The sequence below is a fragment of the Marmota monax genome, unplaced genomic scaffold (genome assembly GCF_021218885.2).
Source record: "Marmota monax isolate L192 unplaced genomic scaffold, Marmota_monax_Labrador192_F-V1.1 WCK01_AAM20220418_F8-fsc00124, whole genome shotgun sequence".
NCBI lineage: Eukaryota > Metazoa > Chordata > Mammalia > Rodentia > Sciuridae > Marmota > Marmota monax.
Genome location: NW_026692505.1, coordinates 1626451 through 1639445, shown reverse-complemented (window position 1 = coordinate 1639445; position 12995 = coordinate 1626451). Strand labels below are relative to the sequence as shown.

General features: G+C 37.3%; 1 protein-coding gene across 3 annotated transcripts in view; it reads right to left on the bottom strand.

Annotated features, from left to right (window-relative positions):
- The window catches only part of Kdm4c (lysine demethylase 4C), a 406229-nt gene that overhangs the window by 370043 nt on the left and 23191 nt on the right, over window positions 1-12995 (bottom strand). The window contains exon 2 of one of the 3 annotated variants that reach the window (XM_058579701.1): window positions 9809-9874. The exons of the other annotated variants lie outside the window; for them this stretch is intronic. The gene's annotated coding sequence lies outside the window, so the exon portion shown is untranslated. The remainder of the gene's footprint in view (window positions 1-9808; window positions 9875-12995) is intronic. 3 annotated transcript variants of the gene reach the window in all.

Sequence of the window (12995 nt, the reverse complement as noted above, 5' to 3'; positions counted from 1 at the left end):
CTAAATTGCTGAGTCTGGCCTCAAAACTTTCAATCCTCCTGCCTCAGCCTCCCAAAAGTCACTAGGATTACAGGCATGGGTACCTACCTAACTGAAATCCTTTTAAGAAGAGAAAGAGACTGAGGAAAGATCCCCTTGTGAAGATGGAAGTAAAGACTGAGGCAGAGACTGGAATCATTCAGCTGTAAGCCACAGAAGACCAAGGATTGCTGGCAAACACAAGAAACCAACAGAAAGGCAGGGAACTGATCTTTCCCTCAACTCTTTTTCAAAAAGAGTATGGCTCTGCTGAAATCTTGATTTTGACTTCAAGTCTCTAGAACTAAGAGAGAACATATTTCTCTTGTTTTACACCATTCAAGTTTGTGATGATTTGTTACAGCAGCCCTAGCAAACTAACAAAGGCATCTAGAGCAAGACAGAAAGGAAAGAAAATCACATTCTCCAATCTTGCTCCTAATACTCTGACCTTCCATCTCCAACTTTCTCAAATGGTTGGCCACTCAAATGGCTGGGAGGAAAAGGGAAGTAGCAGGCCACCTCAAAAGCTCTACATAACACATTAGCACACCTATCTAGGCACTGAACCACGAAGCACTCTAAAAACTGCCTTATTCTACCATCCCAGGCAGGACCCCACAGACATGGTCCCTATGCTAGAAAGCACACACCAAAAAAAGCTCTTCACCTAAACAAGGCCTCAATCCTTTCCCCAGATCCAGTTAATTTTTCACTAATCTTTTTGGTCCCATTGAGATCACACCTATATCCTGTTCCACTGGCCTGCAGAGAGTAGGCTAGGAACGGGAAAGTGGACTTGGGGAAGTGGTCCTGGAACAGAAGAGTCAAGACAACAAATGACTCTATGCAAAACTTTCTGTCTAAAAGGAAAAAAAACAAAGCCAAGCAGTACATACCAGTAAACCCAGCTACTCAGGAGAATCACAGGTCAAGGCCACCTTGGGCAACATAAAGAGCCTCTTTCTCAAAAAAACAGTTAGCTGGGCACGTTGGTACACACTTATAATCCCAGCAACCCAGGAGGCTGAGACAGGAGTATCACAAGTTCAAGGCCAACCTCAGCAACTTAGCGAGGTCTAAGCAACTAAGGGAAACCTGTCTCAAAATAAAAAATAAAAAAGGGCTAGGGATGTAGCTCACTGGTTAAGTATCCATGGGTTCAATCCCCAGTACAAAAAAAAAAAAAAAAAAAAAACTTAGAAAGTTCCTTTGGCTTCAGATGAGAGATTCTAGGCTGGGTCCCAAAAGAAGGTTCCTAAGAAGAAATGTAAATTATCCTAATCTGTCTGTACTGGCCAGCTCACAATCCTGATCAAACCACTCTTATACTCTCCATGGATGAAAACAAGAATTTGCCTTATTGGGCAAATTGGAAAGGTTTCCCCTTCTCTTGTTCACCAAAGATCTGGCATGATTAACAGATCCATAGTATTCAGGCTGTCATTTCTTTATAGTAACAAAAACAGTCCAGTCCAAGTGTGGAAAGCAGAGTGCTGGAGCCAGCAAAATACTACTTATACTTGGCTCCACCTGCTATGACAACTACCTTCCTGAGTCAGGCTATATTCTGGCTAGACTTCATTATTCTTACATGAAATTCTCACAAGGTAACTGATTCTAGGTGTAAACTTGCAACTTCCTCCAAAAGTTATTCACTTCAGTCTTGCAATAATTTTTCAAACACATTGAGTCAAATTTTAATTACAACTGTCATTTCCCCTCTCTAACACTATGTCTATTGTCCATCAATAAGGAAATAGGTAAATCAATGTCATACTTCCCACAACACAGTACGGCCAACCTAAAAACAATGAGAAAGGTCTGAGCTCAGATATGGATTGATTTTTCAAATTATTTTATTAATTAAAATAAGTAAAGGACAAGATAAGATTTATAATATTTTTTCTGTATAGAAAAAAAGGTTATTTATATGGAAAAGTAGAGGCATAATAGGATACAAAACGGTCAATGTAATGGGGCATGGTGGCACACACCTGTAATCCCAGCAGTTCAGGAGGCTGAGTCAGGAGGATCAAGAGTTCAAATCCCATCTCAGCAATGGTGAGGCGCTAAGTAATTCTGTGATACCCTGTCTCTAATAAAATACAAAAATTGGTAGGGATGTGGCTCAGTGGTTCAGTGCCCCTGAGTTCAATCCCTAGTACCCAAAAATAAAACTGTCAATGTAGCTCAATGTACACTTTTAACTATGGAATCAACAATTTATAATGTAAAAATTCAACTAAATAAAAACAAGTCCTAAAAATTCAAAAACAAATTAACTTAATAGTGGCACAAGCAAATAAGGAAGACAAAATGACATCTTATACAAAATTACCACCTTGACAGGAGTTGAACTAAATCATTTCATAAATTTCTTTCAAATTATGATTGCTTTACTAAAGGCAGTGAGTAAAAAAGATAAGAATAGACCTTGGGGCCACATAAACTGTTTTTTTTTTTCAGTAATATATATTTTTTAATATTTTTAGTATATTTAATACCTTTATTTTGTTTATTCAGTTTTTTTATGTGGTGCTGGGTATCGAACCCAGTGCCTCACACATGCTAGGCAAGTGCTCTACCACTAAACCATAACAACAGACAACATTTTTTTTTTCCCATAGCTTTATTGAGGTAAAATTGAAGTACAATAAAATGCACATATTTGAAATATGTAATTTGATCAGTTTTGACATGTATGTAACCAATACAATCAATATAAAAAGCATTTCCATTACTTTTTTAATTTGAAATCATGCAGACTGTGCTTCCTGCATGATTTATTACATAAGAAATCAATCACCTTTAGCTCACTTGGTAGAATGCTTGCCTCAATTGCACAAGGCCCTGGGTTCAATCATCAGCACCAAAAAAAAAAGAAAAAAATGTTCATCATCGCTAACAATTAGAGAAATGCAAATCAAAACTACTCTAAGATTTCATCTCACTCCAGTCAGAAAGGCAGCTATTATGAATACAAACAACAAAAAGTGTTGGTGAGGATGTGGGGAAAAATGCACACTCATACATTGCTGGTGGGACTGCAAATTGGTGCAGCCAATATGGAAAGCAGTATGGACATTCCTTGGAAAACTGGGAATGGAACCACCATTTGACCCAGCTATCCCTCTCCTCGGTCTATATCCAAAGGACTTAAAAACAGCATACTACAGGGACACAGCCACATCAATGTTTACAGCAGTACACAATTCACAATAGCTGTGGAACCAACCTAGATGCCCTTCAGTAAATAAATGATAAATAAAATGTGATATATATACACAATGGAATATTACTCAGCAATAAAAGAGAATAAAATCATGGCATTTGCAGGTAAATGGATGGAGTCAGAGAAGATAATACTAAGTGAAGTTAGCCAATCTAAAAAAAAAAAAAAAAAAAAGCCTAATGTTTTCTCTGATATAAGGAGGCTGATTCATAGTGGGATAGCGAGGGGGAGCATGGGAGGAATAGATGAACTCTAGATAGGGCAGAGGAGTAGGAGGGGAAGGGAGGGGGAATGGGGTTACAAATAATGGTGGAATGTGATGGATATCATTATCCAAAGTACATGTATGAAGACATAAATTGGTGTGGACATACTTTGTGTACAACCAGAGATATGAAAAAGTTGTGCTCTATATGTGTAATATGAATTGTAATGCATTTCACTGTTATATATTAAAAATTAATAATAAAAAATAAAGCTAGAAATGTAAAAAAAAGGGGGGGGAGTATATAGAACCCCACCCCCCCACATGTCAACTATTTTAAAATTAAGTGGCATACTTATAATATCTCAGTGGTCAAAAAAGAAAGCACAAGAAAAGTAAATAAAAAGTGATTTGAACTGAGTGATAATAAAAGCTTAATATCAGGATATCTGGGATGAAACAGCACTCAGATGAACATTTATAACTTAAAGTACTTGTATCAGAAAAAAGCTAGAATAACAATCAAATTATTTTCAAATTACGTAGTAGAAAGGAATAAATAAGAGTAGGAGTCGAAATATATAAAATATAGAAGAAATAATACTGCTAAAACTTGATAAAAATCAAGCAAGTCTAATCAAGAAAAAAGCAATAATATGAAAATATCAATGGAAGGAAAAGTATGAAAATAAACCTACAGATGCTAAAAATATATTAAGGTAATATTACAATTGTATGCCAACATATGTGACAGCTTACATAATATGGTCTATATTAAGAGAAGATGAAAAACACCTTCTATGATAAACAAAAGTTAAAAGAATTTACAACTAGAAAGCCTGCGCTGTAGAACATTTCTCAACAAAATATTCCACAAAGATAAAATGAAGGGGAAACCAGCAAAGGGAGGAGCTATACTAAAGAAATAGTCAATCAAAGGAGAAACTAATTCAAGTTAAAAACTAGAAATAGAGGGGCTGGGGATGAGGCTCAGTGGTAGAGCACTTGCCTCACAGTTCGATCCTCACACCACATAAAAATAAACATAAATTGGATACGGTGGCACCTGCCTGTAATCCCAGTGGCTCAGAAAGCTGAGGCAGGAGGATCTCAAGTTCAAACTAGCCTCAGGAAAGGCAAGATGCTAAGCAACCTAGTGAGATCCTGTCTCTAAATAAAGTACAAAATAGGTCTGGGGATGTGGCTCAGTGGTTGTGCACCCCTGAGTTCAATCCCTGTACCAAAAAAAAAAGAGAGACTTTAGCAGATTGGATTAAAAAACAAGAACCAACAATATGCTATCTCCAAAAGGGTCACCTCATAGGCAAAGATAGCCACAGACTGAAGGTGAAAGGATGAGAAAAAACATATCACTCACATAGATCATGTAAACAAACAGTTTCTCATATCAGTGAAAACTGGTTTGGATCCCTACGTGGGTCTTCACTTATTAGGAGTGTGACCTCCATAAAGTTAACATCAATAAAATAGGGTAACACTACCTACCCAAACACATTATGATAGAAAGTCAATATGCTGCTAAAGCCAAGAATTTAGCAAATTGCCAGGCTACAGTAACATCTGCATGCTGGCTTTTAAAAAAAAAAAAAAAGGCCTAGTGGCACATACCTATAATCCCAAGGGCTCAAGGGCTCAACAAGCTAAAGCAGGAGAATAGCAAATTCAAGGACAGAGAAGGAGTCAAGAAACTGCATACCCCAAAAAGAAAGACTGAGAGAAGGTAGTGGTGGTAGGAGAAACCAAGCCTGAATCATCATAGGCTTACTGCAATTTATATGGTAGATCCTTGAGAAGCTCATCTTCAAGAAACTGCAGGGCCTAGAGAGCCAAAATTTACCCTGCAACAGGCATTCCAAATATGATTCAAGCTACTCAAACCTGAAAAGACCTGAATTCAGAACTGGACCAAAGTGGTAAGAAAGGTGAACACCCACATAAGGCATTCTGACAGAAACAGATTTGACAGTTTGGCTCTGAAGTAACAGTTCTAACACTTTGGGTCACAACTAAATAATGTATACATGGAACAAACAGATACAGAAGCAACTTCCTGTTCCCCAGATCTCAACCAAGGTGCGATGAGCCTGGACCCTGATTCTTCACCTTTCTATTTGTAACAGACAGCACCCCTGACATCAATAGTTTTCTGGGAGGTACCCCGTGGGATCCTGCTTCTGCAGCCCTCAACCAACTTCTAACACCTCTCTGCACAAGTTAACCAGAGCAGAGTCTTTATCTGAACTTAAATCATAACTAATTATCAAATAGAAATTGAAAATAATGGCAAGAGGGAAAGAAACCTAGTATACCATATCAGATGTGAATCAAATGATGGTATTAGTGTCATACTTCCTCAAATCAGTTCCTTGGTATAATCTTTTTTGTTTTTTTTGCAGTACTGAGGAATGAACACAGAGGTGCTCTATACCAAGCCATGTACCATTTGGGGAAGGAGGGGAGATTTACAGTCTTGCTAAATTGAGAAGCTGGCCTCCAATTTTTAATCCCCCTGCCATAGCCTCCTGAGTCACTGGAATTATAGGCACAAGCCACCACACCCAGCTTCCTGGTATAATCATAATGAAATTAACTTGAATGATTCAAAATTCATTTTGTAGTACTGAGTACAATCATTAAATGAGCCATTTAATAAAACTAGCCAACCATTTATTTACAGCAACTTATTTCTACTGAACTACTACTATAGAACCTCTCAATCACCCTCTGCTTAACCAAATAAGAGACCCTATGCATTCTTTCTGAAAAAGACCAATGATGCCCACACATAAGAATAGGGGTTATGATAGAGCATTTGCCTAGCATGTGTTAGGCACTGGGTTCGATCCTCAGTACCACATAAAAATGTATTATGTCCATTTACAACCCAAAAGAAAAAAAAAATAGGGACTATTCTAAGTATCAGCTGAGTTGCATGCTTAGCAAGTCAACAGTACTTATTTCCAACCCAGTTTATGCTAATTGAGTCATCAAAAGATATAATTTAAGTATTGTATAAATACATTAATCATTTATACAATATTATTTCTGCAAAACTGAAGTTAAATCCTTCGGAAAGTCTCAGTAAAGATGATTAAAAAAAATAACAATAAAGAAAGAGAGAGACAGCCCAGCATGGTGCTACATGGCTGTAACCCCAGAGACTCAGGAGGCTGAGACAGGAAGATCACAGTTTGAGGCAAGCCTCAGAAATTTATCTTGATAAATAAAAAATAAAAAGAACAGGGATGTAGATCAGTGGTAAAGCACCCCTGAATTATCAGTATAAAAGCATACATACATATGTACATAAAATAAAGAGGACTGGGTTGTAGCTCACTGGTAGGGCACCCCTGGATTCAATCCCCAGAACAAAAAAAAAAGAAAAGAAAAAAGAAAAAGATATCATGAGGTGTGAGAATTACAACAGTAAAAGTTTAGGTAATAGAGGGATTTGTAAAAATACAGATTTTGTCATGTGTTATAGCTCAAGTGTCTTAATTCTCACTTAAAAATAAAATAGGGACTGGGGATGCGGCTCGAGCGGTAGCACGCTCACCTGGCATGCGTGTGGACCGGGTTCGATCCTCAGCACCACATACAAACAAAGATGTTGTGTCCGCCGAAAACTAAAGAATAAATATTAAAATTCTCTCTCTCTCTCTCCCCCTCTCTCTTTAAAAAAAAAAAAACAGAAACTGCAAGTTTATCCAAGAGGGACAATGTAGGGCTCCAACCTGTGAAACTACTCAATGAAAATGCTTTTGCAGGACTGGGGTTGTGGCTCAGCAGTAGAACGCTCGCCTAGCACATGCAAGAACCTGGGTTTGATCCTCAGCACCACATAAAAATAAATAAAATAAAGGTATTATGTCCAACTACAATGAAAAAATAAATATTTTTTAAAAATATTTGTGACCTCTTTAAAAAAAAAAAAGAAAGAAACGCTTTGCTATACAACAGGCAAACCAATGCACACTTACAAGTTCCAAGTAGAACTTGTACATCTACAACCAAAATTAAAAGTACAATAACTTCTCAAAAAACTACTCTGCTTATAGGTATTAAAAATAAAGAAAGGGGCTGGGGTTGTGGCTCAGTGGTAGAATGCTTGCCTATCATGTGTGAGGCACTGGGTTTGATTCTCAGCACCACTTATAAATAAATGAAATAAAGGTCCATAAACAATTAAAAATTATTTTAAAAGAAGAAAGGTCAAAAATTGTGACCAAACATAGTCAAGCCTCCCATCTCTGTTTTAGAAGAAAGTCAAATCAATAACAATTTAACTTGTGTTAAAGAAAAACTAAGTGAATAGCTAACATCACAAAGCTGCATTAGGGTTTATTCTTATATTTGTTGTTATTATAAAAAGTATTTTAACTTTTTCTTTAGAAATAACTTCAAACTTGAAGGAAAAAAAATCAGGACTAATAAGAAAGAAAAAAACTATATACACAATACCCAGATTCAGCTATAAACATTTTACCCTATCTTTCACTCTCCCTCCCCATACATAGTTATCTTTTTGAACCATCTTCAGAGGTAGTAAATACCATGGCCTTTACCCCTAAAAATTGTAGTGCACGTTTCTTAACAATAGACATATTCTCTTACATGGCCATAGGATAATTTTCAACTCCTGAAAATTTAACATAGATACTATATTTACATCTGATTCCTGATTTGGTCAAGTGACCCAATAATATATATTACAGCATTTTACCTCTCCCGTGTAAGATTCAGTCTAGGAGTAGGTATTGCACACAACGGTCACATCTCTTTAGTATTCTTTAATTTTCATGGTCTTTATCTTTAATGATGTTATCATTTTTTAAGAACAGTCACTTTGTGTTAAGTAGAAGTTTCCTATTTAAGTATTTTCCCTCTCATTCCTGGTATATAAAAATGTACTTTCAGGGCTGGGGTTGTGGTTCAGTGGTGGAGTGCTTGCTTGCCTAGCATGTGTGAGGCACTGGGTTCGATTCTCAGCACCACATGTAAATAAATGAATAAAATAAAAGTCCATCAACATCTTTTTTTTTTTAAGGTGTAGATGGACACAACACAATGCCTTTATTTTTACGTGGTACTGAGGATCGAACCCGGGTCCCGCCCATGCTAGGCGAGCGCTCTACCACTGAGCCACAATCCCAGCCCGCATCAACATCTTAAAAAATTTTTTTTGTTTTAATGTACTTTCAGCTGGGCATGGTAGCACACACCTATAACCCCAGAGACTGAGGAGGCCGAAGCAGGAGTATGGCAAAGTTTAAGGTCGGCCTGAGCAACTTAACAAGGCCCTGTCTCAAAATTAAAAAGCCTTAAGATGTAGCTCAGTGGTAAAGCACACCTGGGTTCATTGCCAGAACCAAAAAAAAACCCACAAAACAAAACCTTCCAGTTCTGGGAACTGAACACAAAGCCTTGTATATGCTTATTACACACTCTACCACTGAGCTGCTCAGTGGCAGAGTGTGTAATATTTAATATTTAACTGATTTCATATAAATCAGCAAGCTATCTTATTAATAATTCCCTTTTCTGGGCTGGGGTTGGGGCTCAGTGGCAGAGCACTTGCCTAGCATGTGTGAGGCACTGAGTTCGATTCTCAGCACCACATATAAATAAATAAAAGTCCATCGACAACTAAAAAATATTAAAAATAAAAATACAAAAAAATAATTCCTTTTTCTAATAATCTGTCTATAGATCATTTTTTTAACTCAATAATCATATAAAAATTATCTAAGAATATTGATTTTTCTGTTGTTGTTTCCTTCATAAGACTTATTTCTTTTGTCTTTCTTATCTTGCTTACGTGGCAAGGACATTCTAGAACCAAAGAAAAGTAGTGAAGAAATAGTGACAGTGGACTGTCTTATTATAAAGAAAGTGCTTTCAATCTTCACTCTTCAGAGTAACACAGGTGTGTATGTACCCCCCAACAGGTTAGGAAAGTTCTGCTCTATATCTTTGTCGGGGAAGTTTTTGGTTGTTTGGTTTGTTGTGTTGTCTTTTGTTTTGTAGTGCTGGGAATCAAACTCAGGGCCTTCCACATGCACTCTACCACTGAGCCACTGTCTCAGTCCTTTTTTTATCTTGGAAACAAGGTCTTATGAACTGGAGAGGCTGGCTTCAAACTTCTGATCATCCTGCCTCAGCCTGAGTAGATGGGATTACAAGCAATGTGACACCACACTCTGCTTGGTTTGTTTCTAAATCACAAATGAGCTTAACCTATATCCATCATGATGGGTTTTCCCCTTTATTTGTTGTGATTAAATATATTTATTGGGGCTGGGATGTGGCTCAAGCAGTAGCGTGCTTGCCTGGCATTCGTGCGGCCCAGGTTCGATCCTCAGCACCACATACAAAGATGTTGTGTCCGCCGATAACTAAAAAATAAATATAAAAAAAAACAACAGTAATTTAAAAAATAAATAAATAAATAAATTTATTTATTTATTTATTCATTCATTCATTTATTTGTTTGTTTATTTCTAATGTTTGACCAACCTGCATTATTAAAATCACCCAACTGGTACATGTGATGTGCTATCAAAATTACACACAGTAGAACTCTCTGCATTAATGTTACATTTAAGATTTCATATGCTACCTTCATAAGTGAGGCTAGTTTGTCATTTTCCTTGTTCACACTGTCCTTCTCTGGTAGTGGTAATAAATGAGGTTTACTAGACAGAAAAAATGAGTTGGGGAGTATTCTTGAAAGGGGAAAACACTGAATTTGTGAGGACGAAAATTAAGTACTATTTGAATATTTTGTAGAACTAGCCTGCAAATCTATCTAAGCTTGGGATGTTCTTTGTGGCTTAAAAAAAAAAAAAAAGTAATTATGTAATTAAAGAATCAATTCCCTTAAATGGTATATGTATTTCCACTTTTTCATTTTGGCGGGAGGAGGGGAGTATAAATGGGATTGAGCCCAGGGAGAGGCACTTTACCAGTGAGCCACATCCCCAATTCTTTTTTATTGCTTTTGATTTTGAGACAAGATCTCCCAAGTTACTGAAGTTGGCCTCAAACTTGGGATCCTCTTGCCTCAGGCGTGGGAAACCACACCACTCAACTTCTTCTACTTTTTGAATCTAAAAATTATAAATTTTTAGAATTTATAATTTTCTGGAACTGTCTATTCAAATATATCATCATGCCAGGCATGGTGGCACAACCCTATAATCCCAGCGGCTCGGGAGGCTGAGGCAGAAGGATTACAAATTCAAAGCCAGCTTCAGCAATTTAGTGGGCCCTTATGCAACTCCGTGAGACCCTGTTTCTAAATAAAATACAAAAAGGGCTGGGAATGTGGCTCAGTGGTTGAACACCCCTAGGTTCAATCCCTGCTACAAAAACAAAACAAGACATAAAATATATTATCATAAATTCTTATGGTCTCATATCTAGTTCAGTAGCCTTTTCATTTCTAATGTTGTTTTGTCTAGATGCACATTTTTCTAAGTGAAGATCTACAGCTCACCACACTCTCAAAAATACATCATTCATAGCCAAGTTTGAGGCCAGCCTCAGCAACTCAGTGTAACCCTATTTCAAAATTTTAAAAATTCAAAAAATTTAAAAGCAGGGTAGAAAGTATCTGGGGCTAGCTCAGTGGTAAAGCACCCCTGAGTTAAATCACCAGTACCATTAAAAAAAAAAAAAACATGCATAACCCACTAAACTAGGTCACTGCCACAGATCTGGGCTGATATATGACTCCAACAACATCTCAAGGTGTAACTTTACCTAAAGCACTTCATTCTTCTTAAATTTTACTAATCCTTAAAAAGGGAATTAAATAAATTTAATGTCAGACCAGCACAATGGTAGATGCCTATAATCCCAGCTACTCAGGAGGCTGAGGCAGGAAGACCACAATTTTGAAGGCTGCCCAGGCAACTAAACAAGACTGTCTCAAAATAAAACTAAAAAGAGACTGGGAGTGTAGCTCAGTGGCTGAATGCTAGCCTAGCATTCACACAGCCCTGAGTTCAAGCATTCTTATTTTTTGTACCAGGGATTGAATCCAGGGCACCTAACCACTGAACAATATCCCCAGCCGTTTTTAATTTTTTATTTTTGAGATAGGCTCTCACCAAATTGCTGAGGCCAGCTTTGAACTCCTGCCTCAACCTCCTCAGCCACTGAGATCATAGGTGTGCGCCACTGCATCCAAGTGGTTCTACAAGTCAACAGAAAATTATAATAAAAAAGCTCTGGTTTTTCATAGTTTCAGCTTTGATCCTCAAAGAATACCCTTTCTACTTTGCTGATATTTTTGGATAGAAAATTAGTTTAAAAAGTTTTATTCTGGAAAAATTAAAAGTTGGAAAACTTATGTCAGTCCAACTTAGGTTTTCAAGCTTAAGAAACATGAACTAAATGATTTCTAGATCCTTCATGGCCCCAACATTAAAAGAAAGAAAGAGAAAAGATCAATACAATTAACTGATTGTTTACATTCACAAAAATCAAGGTTAAGCCTTTATTTTATCAATACTCATCCGTTTTCTCTGCTTTTAAAAAAACTACAAGACCCCCAACCTCCATCTATATAGATCAAGCTTCCAAATGTAACATTATTTTTCTTTTTGGTATCAGGAATTGAACCCAGGGGTGACTAACCACTGAGCAACATCCCCAGCCCTTTATTATTTTTCATTTTGAGACAGGGCTTCTCTAAACTGCTTAGGGCCTCACTAAATTGCTGAAGCTAGCTTTGAACTTGCAGTCAACCTGCCTTAGCCTACCAAGCCAAAAGAATTACGGACCTGTACTACCATGCCTGGCGCAGATACAACATTCTTAATAAACCATTCTTTGTGTATAAAATGGCTTCCATTGCAAAGCACTTCTAACTTCAAATTCTGCAGTTTGCCATTCAAAATGACTGGTCACAACATTTTCTTTCAGTGCATATAGGAGGCAATAGAGGAAAGAAAAAACAACCTTCTTATCTTAGATGGGTAAAGATAAAGGAGCGATCTCAAAAATGTAATACACAGGCACTGACTACTGAAAAGAACTTACACCCACTATAGACAAGATGAAGCAAGGTAGACCAGAAGCCATCATAAGAATCCACTCATCAATCCCTATCAATTCATTCATCTAAGACATAAAGAATCTTGGCATTACTGAGACCTAAGGAAGTTAATATTTAAGCACTTAATATGAACTTCAAGAGGTTAACAAGTCAGGCACATGACACATCTAATCCTAGTAATTCTGGAGGCCGAGGCAGGAGAATTTAAGTTTCAAGTCAACCTCAGCAACTTAGCAAGACTCTTGTCTCAAAACAAAATAAATAAATAGGGACCCTGCTCAGTGGTAAAGACTGGCATTCATACAGCCCTGAGTTCAAACGTTCTTATTTTTTGTATCAGGGATTGAATCCAGGGCACCTAATCACTGAGCTAACCACCTGGGTTCAATTCCCAGTACGGGGGGGAAAAACAAAAGTGGGGGGGGGGGGTTACCACTAAGGTAGAACACTAA